At 36.2% G+C, this 23834-nt stretch overlaps 1 long non-coding RNA gene across 1 annotated transcript in view; it reads left to right on the forward strand.

Moving 5' to 3' along the window:
• The first annotated feature begins 8249 nt into the window (after positions 1-8249).
• Positions 8250-23834, forward strand: part of LOC149802394 (uncharacterized) — a 177193-nt gene continuing 161608 nt past the window's right edge. The window contains exons 1-3 of the long non-coding RNA XR_016419901.1: positions 8250-8440; positions 18362-18476; positions 19447-19665. This is a non-coding gene — a long non-coding RNA (uncharacterized LOC149802394). The remainder of the gene's footprint in view (positions 8441-18361; positions 18477-19446; positions 19666-23834) is intronic.

The raw sequence follows: 23834 nt of genomic DNA on the forward strand, positions 1-23834 counted from the left end.
GTTTGAGGTGTGGGGAGAGTAGATTTGGGGGGTTTGATTGTATTGCTTTGCGTATGTGGATAGTCTATTGAAGTGATTAATGAAAAAAAAATTTTAGAATAGGAATGGGTAGTATAAAAAAGTGAGTGTTTCTTTTAGGTCCGCGCGTTGTTTTGGTCATGATCTAGGTAAGATCAATTTTATGTTTTTTTAAGGTGATGTTTTCCTTCACGTCCGCGCTTTCACTATAAATTGAAACTCGCTGGGCAGTCTAGCTACCCTTGTTGATTGATCAACACCAGAATGAATAGCAGAATAAGCAAACTTCTTGAACTCCAGATACATCTGGAATATGTCAGGCGCCTGTTAAATGAACTGGCCGCGGAGGCTATAGTAGAAGAGGAAAGAATAAAGAAGGAAGAGGAGGAGAGAAGACAAAGGGAAGAGGAGGAAAAGAAAATAGGAGAGAGGATGTCGTACAATATTCCAGAGACAGAGGATTGGGGTGCTGAAGCGAATCATCCTCCCTCTGCGCTCCCAAGAAGAAAGGTGAAAGGAGACTGGGGAAGAAGATGCGTGTGTGGCGCCAGGCCAGGAAGGTGCCATCATTAGATAGGTGCATCTGGAGTTAAAAAACAAACAGCCCTTTTAAGGGCTACCGAATACTCTAGAAAAGAAATAACCATCAATTTGCCAATGTGTGTAGGTAGAGTAGCGTGAATATAAACACTCACTCTTTTTTTTTAGTGTGAGGGTATGTGTTTGTGTGTTTGTGTTTGTAAGCACTCAAGTACGTGGGTGTGAATAGTAGATTATGGGTTTGTTTATTGTTTCTTAGCGTATGTGGAGAGTATAGTTCGGGTTTTGTAACCTTTCATGTATGATTGTGTGGATAGTAGATTATGGATTTTGTTTTAATGATTTGCGTGTGTAAATAGTAGATGTGGGGATTGTTGATTGCTGGTTCACGTATGTGGATAGTAGATTATATGACATGAGAAAGTAGGGGGATGTTTTCCTTCACGTCCGCGCGTTGTTTGGTCATGATCTAGGTAAGATCAATTTTATATCTTAGGGGGATGTTTTCAAACACGTCCGCGCTTTAAGTATAAAACTAACAGTGTTTGCCATTGGAGCCCATTCTACGGAATAAGCAAACAAGAAGATGCCAGCAGCTTCAGCTTTGTATAACAACCTTATGGGAAGTTGGTATTGGATGGTGGATGGATTGAATGTAGCAGAAAGGCTTGAACAGGAATGGAGGCATGCAGTGACAAAAGACTTCGTCTCAAGACAAGTAACCAGCCTCCACTTAGCCATCAATATTGTAAAAGAAATGATAGAGGATGAGGAGAAGAGAATCAGAGGTTTAATTAACCCACCGTATGTTAAAGTGGGTAAGTTGAAAGAAGCCATAGTTTATGTGACGAGTGTAAGGTGTTATTTAGAAGACATTCTAGAATGGACAGATTGGTCTTTTGTGAAGTGGGGCTTAGACAAGCTTAAGAAAGCCGAAGAAGTAATGAGAAATGTGCTGACCGAAGAGGTCAAGAAGATCAAAGAAAAGTGGTCAAAGGAAAGAAAAGAAGAAGAAAATAGAAAGAAAAAGGAAGAACTAGAGAAACTAAACTCAAACTGGATGAAAATCCAAGAGAAGTTCCGAGCCATGGGTCACCCGGACTGGATGCCGGAAACAGAAAAGAAGAAGAAGAAAGGAATGATGGAAAAAATAAGAGGATGGTGGAAGAAGTTAAGGAGTTAGAAGAAGAAGAAGAAAAACCCAAAGGCCCTTTTCAGGGCCACCCATATTTCTCGAAAAGAGAATGACTTTCCAATGCCTACCCCTTTATAAAAAATTTAAATAAAAAAAAAATCCCATGTTCAATTCCCCTTGTCCCTAAAGTAGTTTTTTTTTTCTTTTCTAACATGTTCAATTCCCCTTGTCCCTAGACAGACCCAAACTCTATTCCCTATGTTCAATTGCCTTTGTCCCTAGAATCGATATTTTTTTTCCATTGTTCGAATGCCTTTGTCGCTAAAATCAATATTTCCTTTTTTTTTCCTTTCTCCAATGTTAAATTCCATTGTCGCTAATCTTACCCAGGGTTTTTTGCCCATGTTAAATTTCCATTGTCGCTAATCTTACCCAGGGTGGTTAATGTTAAATTTCCATTGTCGCTAATCTTACCCAGGGGGGTTTTTAATGCTAATTCCCATTGTCGCTAATCTCACCCCTTATACTACTGACGATCGATCAAACGATGTTTATGTTCGATCAATCTTTTGACAAATTCGGTTTTGCCTGAACCACTAGGCCCAGCAATTAGCATGTTAAAGGGATGGCGATGATACATGGCCTCCCAACTGGCACGTTTATTGATTTTTTAAAAATAAACACGAAAGACAAAAATACACAAAATCCAAAGGGTTAAGCACAACGATAAAATACATCAAAACGATCAAAGTGGAATAGAAACAAGTCTCTGTACAACATGTTTTTGGTAACCAGGATGTCCTAGGGACAGTGTGTAATGTTCTTACGGAGTCGACATGGGGTAATGTCACACAAGTGTCCTATCGAAATGGTCTTTTGGTAATGTCCATGTCAGTCCTGTCCTGAAGGAAGTGGTTGTCCTCAGTGACTGGTTCTTCTGGCACTGTCACTAATACAGATTTAAAATTAACTTTTTTCCAAAGACGTTTGAATGGAGGATCACAACTCTCAAGCATAATGTTGTGTCCGAAGCCACATTTTCCTAATGTTTTAAAAATGAGGTCATGCTGTATCCGATCAAAAGCCTTCTCTTCATCAAATAGATATATGACTCCTTTTCCCCCTTTAGTATTTAGTAATTCAATTATAGCACTTATATATAGAGCGTTATTCTTGATATTTTTACCCCTTTACCCCAACAGCTTTGATTTATATCAATAATTTTGTTTATACAATTTTTTATTCTGTTAATTATAATTTTACTTAGGATTTTGTAATCATTATTTACCAAAGTTATTGGTCTCCAGTTCTTTAAGATTTTTTTTTTTTATCTCCCTTCCCTTTATATATTAGAGTAATAATTCCCTCCCTTAAAGTTTTAAGCATTTCCCCTTTAAACAGTATATTATTATATAGTAATTCTAAAAAATCTAAAAGTTCATACTTCAATTTTTTGTAAAATTCCGCGGTAAAACCGTCCGATCCTGGTGATTTCCCTATTTGTAAGCTATTATTTGCCTCTAAAATTTCTTTGTCAGTTATAAAATTTTCACATCTATTCTTGCCATCTAATGTTATTTGGTTATACGTTGTTTCCTTTATATATCTATTTATTACCTCTTCATCTATATTTTGAGATTTATATATCACAGCAAAATAGTGTCTTATACCTTCTAACATGTCATTTTTTATATAAACGTTATCATTAATTGTATTAGATCAACCTTTTTTTTCTCTCCCCTTTTAATTTCTAGTCTTCTATATATTCCTCTCCCTTTTTTGTATAGGTTTTCGTATTTTCCCGGCCTTGATATAATCCCTTGTGTAATTTCTATTTCCATATTATCCCATTGTTTAATTATAATTTTTTTCTGGCTCTGTTAGCGGTCTTTTAAGAGTAATAATTTCTACGTGTTTTTCTTTTAACCATCGTTTTTGTATTTTTCTGTCTTACTACAGTATTTAGTTATCCATTTTATTTCATTTTTAATGTTTTCCCATTCTATCATTATATCTTCAGTGTGTTCTTGTTTCATCCTGCTTAGGTGCGTGCGAACAGTACTCACGTGCTCACCATCGAGCACGAGAGCACTGTTCTTCTTCCATACTCCATATCCCCATTTAAGTGTGTACGGAATTTTAGTCTCTAGGAGTACTGATTTGTGGTCTGAAATCTTTTCTTGTAGAATTTCACAGTTTATTAAGTGCATCAGTTTCACTTTCCGATATATAAAACATATCAATTTACTTTCTTTATTATTGTCGTATTTATATGTGTAATCTCTCTTATTTTTATTCATAAATCTAAAAGTATCTACAATATTACTTGTTTTTATAAAGGTCCTAATCCATTTAAAAATGGTCCTGTCATTTTCCGTTAATCCTTCACTTTTATCTAGATCGATAGTTACCCAGTTAAAGTCTCCGCCTAAAATGCAGGGATCCATGGCAAATTTTTGAATATATCCGTTCAAATCTTTTTATAAAGGTCTTCTTTTTCTTGTGATTCCAGGTGGTATGTACATGTTGAATATATTCCAATTGTTTAGTTTTAGATGGACTAAGCGTCCTTGTAAGTAATTCGGTATTTCATGTTTTCAAGGTTTAGTCCCTTGGCTGTCTGCCTGACAATTGTCGCCACCCCAGCTTTTCTCTCTATTGGGAGGTTACTAATAAAAACTAAGGCGTCTAAGTCCTCCTCCAGTTTTTTCATGACATGTATCGGCATTCTGTACGTTTCTTGTATTAAAATTACATCATATTTTTTGGCTTGTGCTATAATACTTTCAGTTTTATTATTTACACCATTTACGTTCATAGTCAGGATTTTCAGATTTAGCTCCATCTTGACTATGAGAAGGTGCTTAAGTTATATATTTAATTCTTACATTCTTCTTAAAAACAAAAGTTTTATACGTTCTATAAAATATTTATATAGCCATTTAAGTTTTGATTTTAGTGGGTAGTTTTTCTCGCACTGTATTCCTGTATGGTTAGGACTCTTCTTTTATCGTCTCTGTTGAGACTTACTGTCTTTCTTTGTTCTTTTTATCTTTTTTCTTTCCTAGGTTCTCTTTCTCGTGGAGATTTACATTCTTTAATGAGATCGGTGATTTCTTCTTCGGACGGCGTTCTGGGTGTAGATGCCGCTCTTTTTCTTTTTTGCGTTACCTTTGGTGTTTTGGCTGTTTTGGGTGCTGTATTAGTTTCCACTTCTACTTGTTGTTCTATTGTCTCCCCTATCATTGATATTTCCAGACTGGTTTGGGAATCTTCTTGTGTCTGCTCTAGGTTATTTGAGCTGTCTGCGAAGTTTGGCCCTTCTAATACAAAGAACGGTGTGTTTTTTTTCTCTACCAGTTTTGCTTCTCTTTTTCTCTGGACTTTTCTTGCTCTTGCCTTTTGCCCTCTTTCTCTCAGCTGAGCTGGTTTGGTCAGCTGATTCCCATTTAGTTTCGCCATTTATGGTTTGTACTTCCTGTTCCGGTTCGGGAACAGTTTCAAGCATGCTCTCCGCCTCTATTGGTAATATCTTGGGCGCTGTATTTGTTACAGCTGCTGAATAAGGCTTTGTAGTTGTATTGGAAGGCGCCTCCTGTGTGGACTGTTGCGGTGCTTCTGTGGTCGGTGTTTCCGCATTTATAACATTGCCTGTGGTACTGGCATCCCTTGTACCAGGTTTTGATTAAAAACCCCATGAGGTAGGTTCCGTCATGATTAAAAACTGTGTCGCATGGATTGACTGCGCACAGACGCTAGCGCAGCTATATAGGGAATGTGACGTCATAGACTGCTCTCTTCGGATTGGAAGACTATCTCCGTGTTGTGGCTGAATTTTGTAACGCGTGTTTGGATTGGTAACATAATTCGATCCGTTTTCGATCCTCCCTTTCCCCTATAAATAACCCGTTCAGTTCATTCCCTTCACCTGTACTCGTCAACAGATGTGGACCAAAGCAGAATCATCTACTCTCGTATCGACAATGCTGTTCCGTACGGACTTACCCATGTATGTGAAATCATCATGGACAATTATCAGGATCACGGATACGAGCGTTTGGAACAGAAGAATTTATGTGAAGAGACAAGGTTGTTTTAAAAGGGTTCTTATCTACGGACCAGAAATAGATGAAGTTTGAGGAAGAGAAGAAAACCTATGCGATGCCCTCTATGTTAACGTAATAATGTTAATATAAACCCAAAGGCCCTTTTCAGGGCCACTCATATCCCTCGAAAATAATTGCTTTCTTGCCTCAAACATATTTTTGTGCTGTTATTTGTGTAATTGTTTATGTTTGTATATTATATGTTGTATATGTTATCTCTGTCTCTGTCCCGCCCAAACGTTCTAGGTTTTTTCCGCTCTTTGGTTCCGATTGAGGTCAGCCCCTTGCTACATTGTTACCAATCTTCAGTCATGTGACGTCACTTTGCCTGTAATATATTTTCCCATTGTCGCTATACATCTTGACGCTATACAGTCCCGGGGGGTGGGGGTAGTCTGTAATGATAATTCACATTGACGCTATAAATCTTGACGCTATATTGTCCCAGGGGGGTTTGTAATGTCTTTTCCATTGATGCTATATCGTCCCCTTTAACTACTGTTATAGCAAATATCTCTTGCCAGGGGTACGAATTTAGAATTCTAAATAATATAAATATATTTCTAGTAATCAAAGGAGTATAGTGTTAAAACAAATCCATTATAGTTGTAGAGTGTGCGTGCCAACTTTTGCTGCATACCAAAAGGTTGAAATTCGGTTTCGAAAGGAGAGATTTACTTCTAGTTTAGTAAAGGAGCAAAGTACATTGAAGTTTTATGAAAATTTGCTCCATTTACCGCTTTGCATTAATATGTTGCCAACAAGTAAACCCAACTATTTTTGTCCGTAAATTCATGTTATGCCGGAAAGGATGATCACGGCGACTTCACCATTTGATAATCAACATTCCGTTTGATTTAAAAGTCCGAGAAATGATAGTGTGTGTCATTTGAAACGTTTTTCTGCACAAAATTTATTTAATTTCATCATTTTCTTCTGATTATCCAACAAATATAACTGTTTTGATCAATATGAATCCATTGTCGTGGCCATATTCTCCACAGTTACACTGCCATCTTGGTTGAAAAATTGATCTTGTATCCATTTAGAAAATGCCATTTCTGTGATATTTTAATGCTTCTTTATTGTTTAGAATGAATAGTGAAGTGGAATTCGGGTTTCGGCAATTGACTGTCAATTTTTAAGTTTTACTCTTTATGCCGAAGGACGTAGTTGATGAAATTACAGTTCACGATCGATAGACCTAAGCGGCGTTAGAGAAAAGTGTGTGTGTGTGTGTGTGATTTGGATTTTTAACGTAGCTTTAACAATTTTTCAGTCATATCGCTACGATGTCTGCAGGGGCCCCGAGTGGCCGAGTGGTCTAAAGCGCTATCCGTTACGGATCACTGCCATCTCACTTCTGTCTGCGTGGGTTCGAGTCTCCGATTCGGCCAGTGTGGGTATGTGAGAAAGCTTGCCAGTAGCTTCTCGTGAGTCGGAGGTTCTTGCCGGGGTTTCCCGGGTTCTTCCTCCACCATTAATAATGGCCGCCATGTATAGCCTATCGTGTGCTGAAAAATGGCGTTAAACCCTACAACAACAACAACGATGTCTGCAAAGTGACAGTTTTAGGAACATTGTATTTCGAAATAAACAAAACTAGCTGTGATTGGTGCATTATGTAAAAGTTTTACTTTCTCTTAGGCTTAACAAAAAGTCGTGCCTCTTGGCAACATGTGAGATTATGTTAATTTCTATCTAGATGATATTTTGTATTTTTTATGATTTTTTTAAAATGTGGTACACATGTCTGAAACTGGAGAAACACGTAAGCTGTGCCGCCTCTATGACCCTAAGCACTGAAACTGTTATGGTGCCCCCATCCCCCTTCCAATAAAATGTGAAACTAAAAAAAAAAGGATAAAAAGAAAGAAAGAAAAAAAAAACAATATTAAAAGAATAAAAAGGTAGAAACATACCAGTGTGGCGTGAAACCGTATAACAACAACAACAGATCGAAACGGTCATATATAACTGATCCAGTTTTATCATCAACAATTAGTTTTATTTTTTTCAGGTGGATTGATGCCAGAAGCTCGTGTTAAGCTTAATGGGTAATCCGACACTCTGCGTAAGTTTGAAATGCTGCCAAGTAACTTGGACACTTTAAACAAAATACATACGAACTTCCACCAACCAACCCCAATAACAATTTGGAGACCAGATTTACTTAACTAAACAAATCGGCGCATGCATGACCACGTTTTTCCTCGATTCACCATCTTTCGTTAGATGTTAAGCAAACCGAACTTAACAAGGACAGCCCAACGGAAGCCAGCAACCAAAGTAAAATTAAAAAAAATTAGGTCCAATAGGCAGAACTTTTCCCCCAACAAAATCTGCTCATGCGCGGGGCTGATAGCCAATCCTGAACAGCCTCTCACATTGTATCGAGGCAACTTTTCCATAGGAAAATCATCCAGACTCACACGTGCTTGTTAGCCCATTGGAAATAACATGCGGACATTACTTCTCCTACGGCGGTCTTAAGTGTAAATGCGAAAAAAGCTGAACGAGTTAACGATTCAGATTCCTCGCCGACTGTAACATAGTGGCAAGTGTCTGTCGTTCCAAAGAACTGGCATCTTAAATGGAGAAAAGTTGTATCGTGAGAAAATGGGCCCGGATTTGAGTCAAGGTATGGACACTAATTTATCTGGTGCAAGTTTGACCTTATTTCTAATCTCTCTCTCTCTCTCTCTCTCGTTGATGCCAGTAATTCAAACTTATTAGAAGTACAATGGGCCCCCATTTATACGGCCACGCCTTCTGCATTGGGAAAGTGACCTTATAAGAAGGGTGGCCTTTCCAGAGGAGGATTAAATTTTTTATGATAAATATATGTAATGTGCGTAGTAAGAAAGCTACATACTTCAAAGCATTTAAATCTTCATTTGATATATTCATTTAAAAGTAACATTGTTTAAATTTTCTTGTTATAATAATAGACTTATTTCAACTGAATTTACAATAACTTCTTATTCTTGGCTAAGCGCGATATGCGAGCGGGTGTTGTCATGCACGTTGCAAAACCGTTCAAAAACGTCATTTAAATCTTGCTACATACATAATTCTCTTTTCATTTGCTCCATTTTCCCGTTGCTGATGAATAACCTTCATATCGGTTATAACGTTGTTTTTTTGAGTCTTTTCAATATAAAATTGGTTTATTTTGTTCTTTCCTGCATAAAATTTTTCGGCAAGTCCCCCCTCCCACCTCACCTGATGTCAGGTAGAATAACCGACTTCTAAAATACGTTTCCGTTTACGTGATGACATGTTAATGTTTGGTAATGATTTATTCGGATGTTGCTAACTTTGTCAAGTGGACGAAATGCCTTCTTCGTAAAGGAAGCTATAAATATGTTGTCGCATGATTTTTTGGTCTTTGTCTGGTACCCTGATTTGTTCAAGGTTAATTTCTGTGTGTGTTAGTGAACAAAAGCTATTTTTAGCCTATGCTGACCCTGTTATGATCTTGTCAATTATGTCCGGTTGTAGGCCTAATCATCAAAGAGAAGAACTCGACAGATGGATGAAGCCCCCATATCATGTCATTGTTGAGCCTATTTCCTGTAAACATCGGCTTTTATAGACAATGATATAATATTAATCTTGGTGTTACATGTATTTTTAATCAACACTTCTTTCAGCAACATAAACATGACATTGGGAGATATATATCAACGCTAGAAATAGTGTAATCTAATTACTCACCTTATGTCATCGTATGAATTAATTATTGGGCCTGGATACATTTTTTTAAAAAGTGACTGCTCATGAGGGGAACATTTTCCAATTCTTTGAGGGGTACTTTTGAATACAAACTTGTCTGTGCCAAGGGATTGTGACCGCTGCTCAAGGGGGCCATTCAAGAGGGAGACTACTGTATAGTATTCCCACATCTTGATTGGCTGGTATTAAATGTTCTTTTCTATCATTCATAATTTGTTATATGTAATTTTACAATGCCAGCATACTGATACTGTATGCATGTATAGTCTGTATATATAAAAGTTTAAAATATATAACAATGTAAGTTTAAAACAACACATCACACTTTTTATATGTATCTGTTGTAAATATGTAAATTTCCTGAAGAAATCTGTAACCTTTGTTTGCCTGGATTCTTTGGCGGATCGATCAGCAATAATTATTAATAATGTCCATTATGTGCCTGGGTTTTGACAAAACACCTAGGTCTGATGACTTTCATGACGACAAAGATCGTTCAATTTGATGATCCCAGTTGAGTTTGCAGTGAGTATCACGGTGATCCTATCCTTTGACTTTTTGTTGCATTTAATGTTGTGGGTTGCTAAACTGTAGTTTGTCTCCAGTCAGAAAAACAATCTGGTTTCGTCAAAATTGAATATGTCTTGTGGGTTGTAGTCGCTATAGTTCTTCTCTGCGGGCCTGCACTTTGTTCATGTAGGTACCTTCTGCTTCTCCCTAATACAGTTTGCGTTTTGATGCCCCGCCAATTCTTGAAGCATTGTAGCCAACGATGAGAATAGACAAAGTCATTGATGATGAGTTGGTCTCCAAGTATCTTTGCCTGGGCATGAGCATTTCATCGTTGACGGCTGCATAGTGGACCAACAGGTCTGAGAACCACATGAATACAGCATCATCGACTTGTTTATTTTTGGCGTGGCAAGCGCGGATTAGGTCTGAGTCGGCAGGTAGAGACAACCATTTACAATGCATGCAAACTGATATAGCACAGTTAAATGCATTATGGTAAACTAATAAAATGCAGTCATTTTTATAATTCGTATTACAGCTGTTATAGTTGCTAATGAGCTGATAATTGACATCCTCATTTTATTTGGAAATGAAGCAATCAACTGTATTTGTACAGCCACCAAAAAACTGATTGTTACATACAATGTGTAAACAACAAAGAGGCTTAATGACACACATAATTTGTCTGGATAGCAAGGTTTCTGGATAAATTGAGTCCGGATTAACGAGGCTCCTAATTTCTTTTTATATTTCTTTATCTGTAATATCTTGTGCATATAGTAACTTGTTATTGTTAATTTACATATTTTGTTGATTATTTTTTGTCTGATATTATTTGTTTCTTGGTTGGATTGTGTGCATTTTATTATAAGACTGTTTTATCTGTTTCCTTTATGAACATGGGGCAGTAGGCCGGGTATTTATTATGTTTCTTTTGTAAGCATTTTTCTGTGTCCACCATGTGTCATGTACACCTCTCCCTCGATAACTCTTGCCCATCAGGGTCCAAAAACACAGACCACACTATAAACAAGGGTGTGAGTTACAGAGGGACCTTAAAAAAGTCTGCTACAAGTCCCCAGAACTGCAGGGTGGGAAGGGACTGGGCTGTTTAATGACTGAATCCTCGTTTTATAATCAAATAGAGAATTATTGTCAATAAAGCATTTTTTTCTGATGAATTTGTTCGTTATTCTGTATAAATTAAATTTATTTTCAAAATTTTCAAAATGTCCAACATCTGAAAGAACACGATTCCATTTGTGTATTACCTCGTGGCATTTTGTTTTGTTGACTAGTCTGGTTCCCGAAGTGATGTTTAATAACATTTTTGTGAAACAAGGAGACATTGAAGCAAGAACCAGACTAACTCGTTATACACTACCAAACAAGATTTGTTTGGGTCAAAAACATGCAACATTTATTTCCTGAGACAATCCTCTATTTTTTTTAATGTTCAGTTAGTAAAATGTTGATACCATGATTTCATTGCAAGTAACAGTGAAACTTCTTATCATCGTTGAGGATATCTCTATGTGCAGATTTGGGAATTCTCAAACTCGTTTCCCTAACAATAGTCCATATCTGTGAAACAAAGCTCTTTCTTTTACGAAGTACTCCTTTCGCTTGATTGCCTTGCTTAGAGTGTCCGCCTCGGATGCGATAGATCGTGGGTTCGATCCCTGGCCGAGTCATACCAAAGACTTACAAAAATGGTACTAACAGCTGTCTCGCCTGGCGTTTAGCATTAAGAGGTTAATGTTAGGACTGGTCGGCATGTTGTCAGAATATTGCGACATGGTGGGACATCATGAGTTATGACAGAAAAGTTTTTAAAGCTATGCTAAAAATCCAAATCACACACACACACACACACAAACAAACATATATAGAACTAGAGCACAAATTTCAGTTGATAATTTTTTTATTTAATTGGTATTTAATAAAGTACTACCCCCACTTGGTGTGAAAGTTTCATTGATCAAAATTTCCTTGAATATTGTCAATCATAGTGTGCTAAGAATGTCGTTTGGAAAGAAAATGTAACAAATCATGACTTATTTACAGTTGATATTACAATTTCCAGGTCATATCGATCGTTTTCAATGTTATAAGTTTCTGTTAACAATTGTGGTAATGTTTTTCTTTAAGTTCAAAAAATAGGGATACATTTTTGGGTATTGTTTTTGTTTAAAAAATGGGATCCATGCCTGACCTTGAGTTGTACTTATTATCTTTGGCATTTTTCTGTACTTTATTCCTCAGATTTCACCCCAAATTCAACATAACTATTTAGAAGCTGTGACAAAGGCTTGTTGCATCAGTTTTATTCAATACACAAAGGAGGGAAGCTTTCCATTTGTGTTACAAGCAGGATGGGTAGGCTGACCTTTGTACAAAGGGGTTTAGTGACCTTGTGTATCTGCTGTCATTGTAAAGTGTTCAAAGCTTATCCTTTATATTAGGAGAGATACATACTAATTGGTACATTGACCTGTAATCTGTTTATTGCATATGATATGGTTGGGTGTGATTTATCCTGTATCACCCATTTGAAGTTCAGTAAATATCAATATGAATAAAACACAACATGTAGTTAAAACAATTCATTTTATTGGCCAAAATAAAGTCTGGTAGCAAAGCATGGGTATAAAAACAGTTCAATGACCTTTATATACAGTTTAATATAAGATGTAGCTTGGTACCTCACACTTGTTACTTGTACTGTCCCAAAAGATTATTGGAAAAAAATCATGATTGGCTATTGGTATAGCAGTACCAGTTGTACAACTCTGGAGTTTAAGATGTAATATGTAAAATTGTATTCAGAAATGAAACTAGTTGTGATTGGTCCTTTGTCAGGAGTTCAGGTTTATCAGACTAAAGTCAAGTTGTTTCTTGACATGTGAGATATGTTAATTTGTATATGGATTGTATTTCATATTTTTTATTTTTGCAAATGATATATATCATATAAAATGCATTTCTCCTAACTGGATAACTCTTACCCATGTTTAGTTCCAGCAGAGTTATCTCACCTAAATGCATGTGAGTACCTGGTCAGAGATCTTGGAATCACTTAATTACGCGTATTTTGATGCCAATTGTTTATCTGGGACGCAGAAAATCACTGAGGCGGGAGTCCTCCGTATGCATGTGATATGTGCACGGCAAAATTCAAAGACTTGCCAGTCCTGCTTCAGCCACCTGCTTTGTGGGAAAATGTGTTGATCAGTTAGCTGTACTGATATTTACAATGACAGAATTCAGTGACTGAAAGACCCCTTGATGTACATGTTGCCATTATAAGAGTACATCAAAAATAACATGATGCAGTCCCTGGGTGGCAAGTTCAAAGACTTTGATGATAAAACATACAAACATGTGTTTTAAGATAAGAATTGGTGATCTGGATATATATTAATTGCCTCTTGTACACTATTTTGTCATAAATTTAGTTTGAAACTGTAAATAAACCAATAGGCCTTACGGGAAATAATGGCGCAAAGTCTGGGATGTACCAGTTTATTAGATTTTCTTTTTCGTAAATCATTGGGCAGATATTTTCAGAAAAATGTACAAATCATTGAAAGCAAGGCCAATGTATTATTTTATTAAAGATTTAACTTTAAATTGCAAATTATGTAGGTCAGAAACTTATGGGACAATGCTATGTTGTGGAATTCGCGAGAGAAAAAATCACAACACTTGACATCTGCATATTTTGTGATTTCTCCAACATTACATTAAAAAAGGTAAATAAAGACTTAATAATTCATGGACTATTTTGAGACCGAGTAGACCAGTCAGTCTTAAAATAAATAGTACTTGCACAGTGCATATCATGCTTAGCATCACATAACTCCTTTTTTTTTCTAAAAGCATTTGATATAAATTTTGCTTTATTCATTGCTTCTACCAAATTGCATTCTTCCAAATCACTAGATCTATGTGGCCATTTCATTTTTGTTGATACATGCCACTCACACGTTAGTTTTTCATTGATATAAATGATCCTAAAAATTGAGGTAATCATTATGAAAAGGTACACATGTTGAATTGTGCAATGCACATAACCAGCATGTATTTACATAACTGTGATAAGTTCATGAAAGAATGATAATTCTTAATATAGATCCAACAAGATCATCAGTCTATTTTAGTATTGTGTGTTCGGCTGTTTTAACAAAATCATAATTTTCCACACACTGGAAAGCTGGTTGCTTCAGTGTCTTCTTTATTTCTAATTGGTGGATTTGTCTGTGGTTTTCAGACACGAACCCAGGTTAGTTATTCATTAAGACCTTGAAACAGGCTTGGGACAAGATGGAACATTGACTGGCATCTGTACCAGTAATTTGATATGTCATTGCCTTATACTCTGTATTATTAGCAGGACTAACATAGCTGCGTAAAACAGGGTGTAACATCACTTACATAAAAACAAACTACAACTCAGATTTTATGTTATTACAATAATTTTGGAAGTTATATTAACTTGTAATCATAGATGTCAATTCCGAGTGGGGTATACATGTAATTTTGGCTTATTAAATTTTGCCTGAAATGCATTTAGAACTTACCATGTGCATCTTGTGATGAGGTCTCTGGCTTGTAGGTTGGCTTATGCATGGGTCATGCAGTTTTTAATATTTCTGCCTATTCAGTGGGGGAGGGGACACTTCTATGCGAGTATTGTAAAGTAAATTTCCACATCAGTACATTGATTGGTTCCTTCAGGTATACAAAAATCAGAAAGTAACATTCTAAAATGACTAGACTAGCTTGTAAGAGGTATTTTAAATTTCATTCATAAACTTTTTCTCCCCTTTTATTTTATTGGTTTGAAAAGACTATGGATTTTTTTGTTGTATTTAAATGTTTGCTTTGCTTCTAATTATCAAACCCTGATAATATTTATTCTGTACATGTACTTCTTAAATTTTCATAGATATTGTAGTTGGTCTAAAAACTTAGTGCTGTTTGCTTTCATTATGTTTATATCTCAAAATTTGTATTTATAAATATTTAATGTTGAATATTGTTTTGTATTCCTAACAAGTTCATCTTTAAATGTCTCCTCGGGCGGCTTGACCTGCTTGTGTCTATATTCTTTAGTGACATGCTCAAAAGGGCCAAGACTTAATAGTACACCTCTCCCTCGATAACTCGTGCACAACGGGGTCCACAAACATAGACCGCACTATAAGCGAGGCGCGAGTTGCCGAGCGACATCCAAAAATTGGGAAAAAAAGCTCTGACATCGAGAAGCTGTGGAGGGGGGTGGGTGGCGAAGCGGCATTAGAGAACTGGGTTGTTTATTGACTGAATCATCATTTTACATCCACGTCGATAATAATTTTTAATAACGCACTCTTTCTAATGAAGTTATTCTTTTTAAATAAAATTTATTTTCAAGATGTCCAACATGAAAGATTGTTCCAACTGGTTTCAACAAACATCACATGTACGTGAAAAATAAATCTGTGTATTACGTCACTGTTTTTTTTTTTTATATGTATGAGTCTGGTTCCCATAGTGGTGTTTAATATTATCCTGCTAAATCGGGAGTCCCAAGACCAGGGAACTAGACTAACTGTTGATACGCTAGCAAACAAGATTCCTTTTTTATTTTCAAAAACACGTGACATTTATTTCGCACAACAATCTTTGGCGTCAAAACTCAATTTTTGTATTGTTCAGTTAGTACAGTACTGATGTCGTGATTTCATTGGAAGTAATAATGAAACTTCTTATCATCCTTGAGGATATCTCTAAGTGCCAGTTCAAGAATTCTCTGAAACTCGCAGACAGTGGAGCGTCTCAGTGAAATCAAGCTCTTTATTTTACGAAGTATTCATTTCGCTTGGCTGCCTTGTCATCTTTGATCACACTAATGAAAGAGTTGGTTAATTTAGGGCAGTTTACGTAACATACACAATAACATTTATAAGTGTTCGGTTGATCAAATAAAGAGAGTTCACCCGACATACGACCGGGGCCGCTAGATTTTAAGTTTGTTTGATTTTCATTCCTTTTAACTCTTTTTTTATCCTTTATTTGATTCAAAACACATAATTAACGTGATAATACAAAGGAGGCCAGCTTTTAATTCAGTACAACAATACAATAAATACCTCCAGAAGTCAGTTATCAAAACAAGGTCGGCACCTAATTAGGTTCTCGGAGAAACGATCGCAGACATAGCTGTTACGGTAGATTGACGCATTTCACGTTTAATTTCAAGAGGACATATTGCATTTATGACGATTACACTTAAAAGGAACTAAAAGATAGAACTAGAACACAACTTTCAATTGATAAAAGAAATATTTAATTTGTATTCATTAACACATTAACCCCTGAGCCAAACAGCTAGACAGTCCCCTGAAGCAGTGTTAGCCTTTCCAGTGCCTGTATCCCTGAGACTAGCTGACAGCAATTGAATTGCAGGTTTTTATAGAGGGGGCTACTTGCAATAAAATTGTTATTATTTTATTTGTATTCATTTAATTCAGCTGAAATTTGGCACGGCAGTTCTCAATAAACTTACATACATAATGGTATAAATTTCATCCTACATGCAGAAATAAAACTAATGCATGATGGTGAAAACAAATGATGTACTTGCCAATTTGCTTCTCTTGCCATGAATAATCCATGAAATCCATTATGAATTCACAAAGAATTATTAACACCATCAACACACGAAATAATTATATTTTATGTACACAGAAATTCCACTTGTCGTCTCTTGTAAACTAAACATCCTGTGAATACTGTACACAAATGGGCATGTTTTACTTGCTCTTTACTTAGCTTTCTTCCTTAGAACTCTCACTGAAATTTTTAAAACTAATAAAACACTTAACAAACCTTGAACTATGAACACTCATGTTAACAACATATATTTCCCAAACATTTATTTAATGATTATTCAAAAGAAAAAGAAGCTCCACGAAATCAAATGCATTTGCATCAGGGTCTAAATCCGTTGCTGGTCCTTTGTATAGCCTCTTGTCAATGTGTGTTTTATCATTTACGATCATCGATCAGCTCTACTTTCATTTTCTTCTTCTTCTTCAACATTCTCATTTTTGTCACTACCGCTGTTATTTTCAGTAGCTTTTTTGATGTCACTATCAATCTCGTCTGATTAAAATCCAGAAAATTCTCCATCAGAATCCATCAAGTAAAAGTCGGCTCCTAGAGGCTGATTCTCATCAATTTGCATCAATTTAAAATCGAAATATTTTCACAAAATCAACTGATATCGAACTGAATTTTTTTCCCCTCTGTTCAGCAATGTGTGCTCTATCTATGTAAGCTAAAATTTGATCGGTTAAACTGCCTGCATTAGTAGGAAATGGTTTTAAATCAACCAGTGGTTTGCGCCATGTTAACTCGTCGTGCAGGAGAAAGACCTTGCTAAATACTGCCTCTTAAACTCTGCGCTCAGGAGACAAGCTATGCAAACTCAGCCACTTTAGCGAGGCTGGCGGGAGATCAGGGGTGTAAAGTACGACGAGTATAGTCGTCGCCAGGGGTTAATGTGTTAAAGTATTGCCTCCACTCGGCATAATTGACATTTTCATTGATCTAAATTTCCTTACTTATTGTTAATTGCGGTGTACTATGAATGTCGTTTGGAAAGAAAATGTAAAAGAATTGTATGACCTATTTTAAATTTGATATTTCGTAGTGTTGATTAAAATTTCCAGGTCATATCTACCATTTTTGACGATAGAACGAGCGATACATCAAAGTTTCCATTACCAGTTTTGATCGCGATTTTCTTGAAGTTCAACAAATAGGGGTCAGATTTTGGGGTATTTTCTGGTTTGAAAAAATTGGATCCACTTCTGACCCCGCGTTATAAGCAGGTTCGCGAGTTGTCGAGGGAGTGGTGTATAAAGTTTACATTATATCGTTTTGGTGTTCGCATACATGTGTGTGTTGAGGTTTGTTAGGGAGAACGTTTTAGTAACGTGTTCATGTTCCCCTTTATCTGTATGTTATGTACGTTAGCTTGATTTTCAACAGATTCCTCCATAGGCCTGTTCACTTCACATTGCACATTCATATCCCTGCGGTATCCACACCTGCTATTTCTCAGGTTCGCAGTTCCCTGTCCCTGTCTGTATTACTTTTTGTACTGACGTGCAGTTGTAAAGCTGTTAGTCCATGGTTCACCCATTTACATATTGTGAATGTTTGTTATATTTTGTTACCTTCACCCCTAATTTGCTATAGGGGGATATCATGACTTTATTTGAGACATTTTTCCTGTCACTGTCTTTCTCTCTTTCAGATAATCTCATAGAGGCACTGTCATGCGACTGTCGTCCAGCCCTTACACTGTCTGGTACCACCCCTTATTTAGTGTGGTGTTCCGGAGACCATCACCCACAGAGGTGCAGGAGAAGGTATGGTTTATTACATTTAAATGTGAACATGTCTATTCAGTTATTACTACCTAGACACTTTGCATCATGGCTTTGGTAATAATATTGTTTTCCTTTTGAAAGGAGTAGATTATTAATCTTTCAGTTCTATTTGCATCACAATGTACTAACATGTCCTTTTGTAAAGTTGCCTGCATAGCGGGCATTTGGCATTATCCATATCGTATGTCATCTCGATGTTGTTCTCCAGTAAAAATGATATTTTAGCATCATGCTTTGTATCTTTAATGAGTTTTTTTGTTGCCCACTGTTTCCATACCTCCCTGGCTGTTTACATGCCTCCCTAGGCTGTTGTTCCATTGTACTTTTACTAATTTATTTTTGGTAGAATATTACTTTATCTTTCTATATATAATCCTGTTGTCGTTCTCATCCCATATGTCTTATCTTTCTCTATATTTCATTTCCAGTTGCTCAGTGTGTATGTATTTTCTGACTACTTCTAGTAATTTTGTTAATTTTTAATTTATTTTTATTATGTTGTAACAAGATAACCGGGTGGGATTTCCGGATTCACAACAGAACACTTTTGATGATGATATAAATACAATGTTTAATAATGAATCACTTGAATGGGCAATTAATTATGAATAATGTGTGCATATATATAATCCAAAATATTGGAATAATTAACACAAAGACTTAATAACGAAAAATACAAACAAATTACTTTACAGAATACAAAGTCAAGCGGGGAATGGTTCACAGTGATTTCACAATGAAAAGATGGATATAGTTTACTCATCTAGTAAACAATGTAGAATTTTACTTTTGTAGTAAAATGAATTCACTCAAATAGTGAAATTATGCAAACAAAAAGGGACACATATACAACTTATATTTACAGTCTGGAAAAATACAATGGGTTTCACAAACCCCAAAATTAACTCATGGCTAAAAGATTATATGTATGGAGCACACTTTATTTCAGCTCCACGGCTGTTACAGTTCAGCTTTGAAGCTGCTACAGTTGATTCCTGTGGTTGGCTTTACAGCTTGCACCATGTCGTCCCCGACCACTCCGATAACTTTGAACGCTCTGGTCACTCCAATCAGTCTGATTACTCCGATCACGCTGGTCACTCCAGACACTCTGGACAGCTGAAAATATATCTAATACCGAATACTATACAGGACACAGGCATATAAGGTAAGGTGTTACACAGATTACATTACCGGAATGTCGGAGAGGTCGAGTGCTTGTACTGAGGGGTCACGAAAGGTTTTGAAAAGCCTCTCTTGCTCGACTTCTTCCTCTTCTGTGTGGAAATAGTCCTTTAAGAACTCATCTCCGCTTTTCATGCGTGGTAGTGTTGTTTTCTCCATGTTGGGAACAAAAGCAATTTGTCTATGTTAATTCGTTGTGAATGTATCAAAAAGGATGACTTGCTTCAAGTCTAGTTTTGATGTACTGTAATGTAATAGAATAGAGATAAGTAGTACCTTTCCTTTTTGACGATGAATCGAGTCGATACAGTCTTGCTGAAGTAGCGTGGTTTCTTTCTTCACTGTTGTGGCTGCCACAGCAGCTGTGGTAGGTAGAACTCATCTCTGCTTTTCATGCGTGCTAGTGTTGTTTTCAACATGTTGGGAAGAAAAGCAATTTGTCTATGTTAATTCCTTTTGAATGTATAAAAAAGGATGACTTATTTACAGCAGCTGTGGTAGGTAGGCGCTAACAGTGGTTGTTAGTGGTGATGGCACTCACAAGGTTTTCTGTCAGCTCTGGAGGAAAAACATGTTCAGTTCTTGGCCCCCTTACGAGTGTTTACACTTCTGGTTCCCATCCCAGCACATACAGTTGGTAAGGACACCCTTATTTATCCAGAAATGATGTGTAGGTGTGGGTTTCCCTGTCCACCCAGTAGTTTTGTTTTGATGTTAGTTTTATAAATTTTGTAAGGGTCGCTTTAAGTTTCGTTTGTCAGATTTCTGAGTTGCTTTATCCCCATATAGGGATTAAAGTGCCTGTGTTAATTTTGGATCCTGATATTTGGTGTACGAGTTGTTTATATGATTCCTTTGTGGTGATGAAATTTGTGCAGTCTGCGTGTTGATATGTTTTGCTTTCTTCATGGATGTTGGGTATTTTTATACCTTTTTTGTTTTGTATATTTTGTAGTATTTCTATTCCCAGTACATTGAGCAGCATGGACAGGGGACACCCCTGTCTTACTGATCTCTGCATTGGTAAAGGGTTTGGTTTTGGCTCCATTAATTTTTATGGTGGAGTTCATGTTTTTGTAAAGTGTTTTGACCCAGTTGCGGAAAGTGTTTCGAAAACTGAATTATTTTAGCAATTTTAGGATGTAATTGATTTCAATACGGTCAAAGGCTTTCTCCAGGTCAATGAGTTTAATCGCTTCAGGAGTGTAGTTATTTTCCATATACTCAAGTGTAGTTTGGATGGAGAGGATGTTATTTTTCATATTACATTCTTCCTCCCCACGTTTGGTTAGTGTTTGCTGGTGTTCCTAAAGTGTTTTAATCGATTTGTGAGGATTTTGCTGAGGATTTTATAATCTGTGTTTAGCAGAGATATGGTGCGCCAGTTTTTCAAATCTTTGGTTTCCCCTTTATTTTTGTATTGAAGTGTTATGAGGCTAGATTTCATGGTTGTTGTCGTTACTTTTTTGAGCTGTATATTTTTGTAAAGGTTGAGTAATATTGGGGCTATATCTATTTTAAGGGTTTTGTAAAATTCTGGTGTGAGACCGTCTAATCCTGGTGCTTTATTGTTGGTTAGTTGGTCAATAGCTGTATTTATTTCAGGTATAATGACTGGGTCTTCACATTGAGTTTTGTCCCTCTCGTTAATTGTGGGAGTGGTGGTTTGCTCTAGATGTGCAGCGATATGGTTGTTTGGTATGTTTTGTGTTTGATATAGTTGTGCATAGTACTGTCTTGTATAGTCTAGTATGGCTGTTTTCCCTTCTATGATCCAGTTACTGTCTAGTATTTTGGTCATATTATGCTGCATGCCCCATTTGATTTCTTCCATTTTGTATATTGTTTTCCCTAATTGGTAAATATCATCAAAGAGCCCTGCTCTGATTTTGTTCCCATTTGTCTGATTTATGTATGTCATTTAGTGTGTGTCTGCTACATCTTGTTCATCTGGGGTCTAAATTAATGATTGTACATTCTCTTTCTATGAGGTTATGCTGTTCGGATTGTAGCCTTGCGTATTTCCACCTTATTATTTGTTCTTTTACGTTGTTCCACATTTTGTATGTATTAAGTCCTTGAATGGAGAAAAGGAGTGTTTGGATTTCCTCTCTGTATTCCGGGAGGTCTATTACGGTGTTGTTAAACTTCCAACGTCCTTTTTCCCATTTATCTCTATTATTTTTACTTCAGTTTTGATGTGATTATTTATAATGGCTATTTTGTTCTGTAGTACGTTAACTTTTAATTATGTTTTGTTTATAGTTGTTGGTTATGCACGCTCAGTCTATCCTTGTTGCTTCATGCGTGCGATGGTACGTTTATTGTGCTCTGGTTGGGTGTAGTAGCCTGGAGGTGTCTGTTAAATGGTTATTGTGCACTAGTCCATTTATATGGTTTAGAACAGGGGTGGGCAAACTATGGTCCGCAACCTAGGAACAAGTCATCATTTGCACTGACTCTGTTTATCAAGTAAATGTGCTTCTTTTGAAGTTTAAGTTTTCAAATATTAACAACTGAAAGTTAATTAGATGTTAATCAAAAAATCCTTTTGATTTTGCTATTTCAAATATTAATTATTTTACTTAATGAACTATATGGCCCGCGACAAGGTGTAAATTTGTGTATGCGGCACTTGCACTAGAAAGTTTGCCCAACTCTGGTTTAGAATGTCTCTAGCCCATTTTCCTGATACATTAGATTTGTCTAAGTCATGGGTCACGGGTTAAAATCTCTGATTATTACAGTGTTATGTAGATTGTATTGGTGTAGGTAGTTTGACAGTTTGTAAATAAAAGTTTTTTTCTGTTAGTTCTTGGTGGCATGTACAGGTTCATTATAATGGGTATCATTGAGGCTAACGTGAAGCAGCCTGCCATGCAGTTCAGGCAGTGTCGCTAATTGCTTCCAGTTAGCATTCATGACATGTTGATTGATGATTAAATGGCTGTCAGAATAAAAAAGGAATTGCTTGCTTGTCTTTTTTAAAGGAATTTAAAACTTTGTACACACTATCAAGTTTAATAAGAAGTACAAGAAGTTGTAAAGTGAATCATGTTGTACTACCAACAATACTACATGGTTAATTCCCAAACATATGTAGTAACAATACCCTACAGGGATGAGCAATTTTTTATTTTAACCACTAGTCCAGGACAAGTGGTTTCAGAAAATTCACTAGTCCCACCTTACTCGTCACTAGTCCCACCTTATTTTTCACTGGTCCCAAAATGGTAATCACTTGCTGAGATTTGATGAGATTATGTGCTTAATCCATAAAAAAAGCAAAAAAAACAATATACAACATAATTATTTCTTAAAAGAATTTAATTTTTCAAAAACATCGGTTGTTATACATTTGGCTCCTTCAGGTTCATGTATATGTTTTATCTGATGGATTTGAAAATATGTTCATGTATATATCTGCCACCTGTACCAGCACTAAGCTAGCAGTTGATAGCTGTGTCTGGGTTAAAGTCCTCAAGCTCTGGTCCATTTCCAGATATGTTCATTAGCATTTGTAAACTTTTGGTTTAAGGAATTCCTTAAAGAAGTCTTGATTAAGTTCATTGAACTAAATCCTCGTTCACACTCAGAAATAGCTACCGCACACTCAGTATCCGTCTTACGTTTTATCCCTCCATTTTCAGACAAATTTACCTTCGTCGATTCACCATTTATTACCTTACTTGCGAAAATAATTTAGGAAACTCATTTTATCCACAGAGTAACTATCAGATTGCTTGACAACTACTTCTAAAATGATCATAACATCAATTTTCTCTTTTAAATACGAACTGAAACAACTCTTTAATTAGCGTAATTGTTTCGCTTCAAACACAACATCGCACATGGAAGCTAATCATCTGTATAATCAATTTTAATTGAAGAATCATTACTGTCTGTGTTGACTATGAAAATTCCATCCTTGGCTCAGAATTTAAAGTGTTACACAAGGCTGTGCTGAGTGTTTGATGCAGATTTGTAATCCAAAAGGGAAATTTTCTATCCCAGATCAAAGCACAATGATTATTAATTTCTGACACATTTTATTGAAAATGGGAGTCCATGTCAAAGAGGCATACAGTTAATGTTGCAAAAGAACCATTGAAAATTTCCTTACCTAATGATAGAGCTTAAAAAGTTAAATTT

This window comes from Sinohyriopsis cumingii, chromosome 3, assembly GCF_028554795.1.
Source record: "Sinohyriopsis cumingii isolate HCF-2022 chromosome 3, ASM2855479v2, whole genome shotgun sequence".
Classification (NCBI taxonomy): Eukaryota; Metazoa; Mollusca; class Bivalvia; order Unionida; family Unionidae; genus Sinohyriopsis; species Sinohyriopsis cumingii.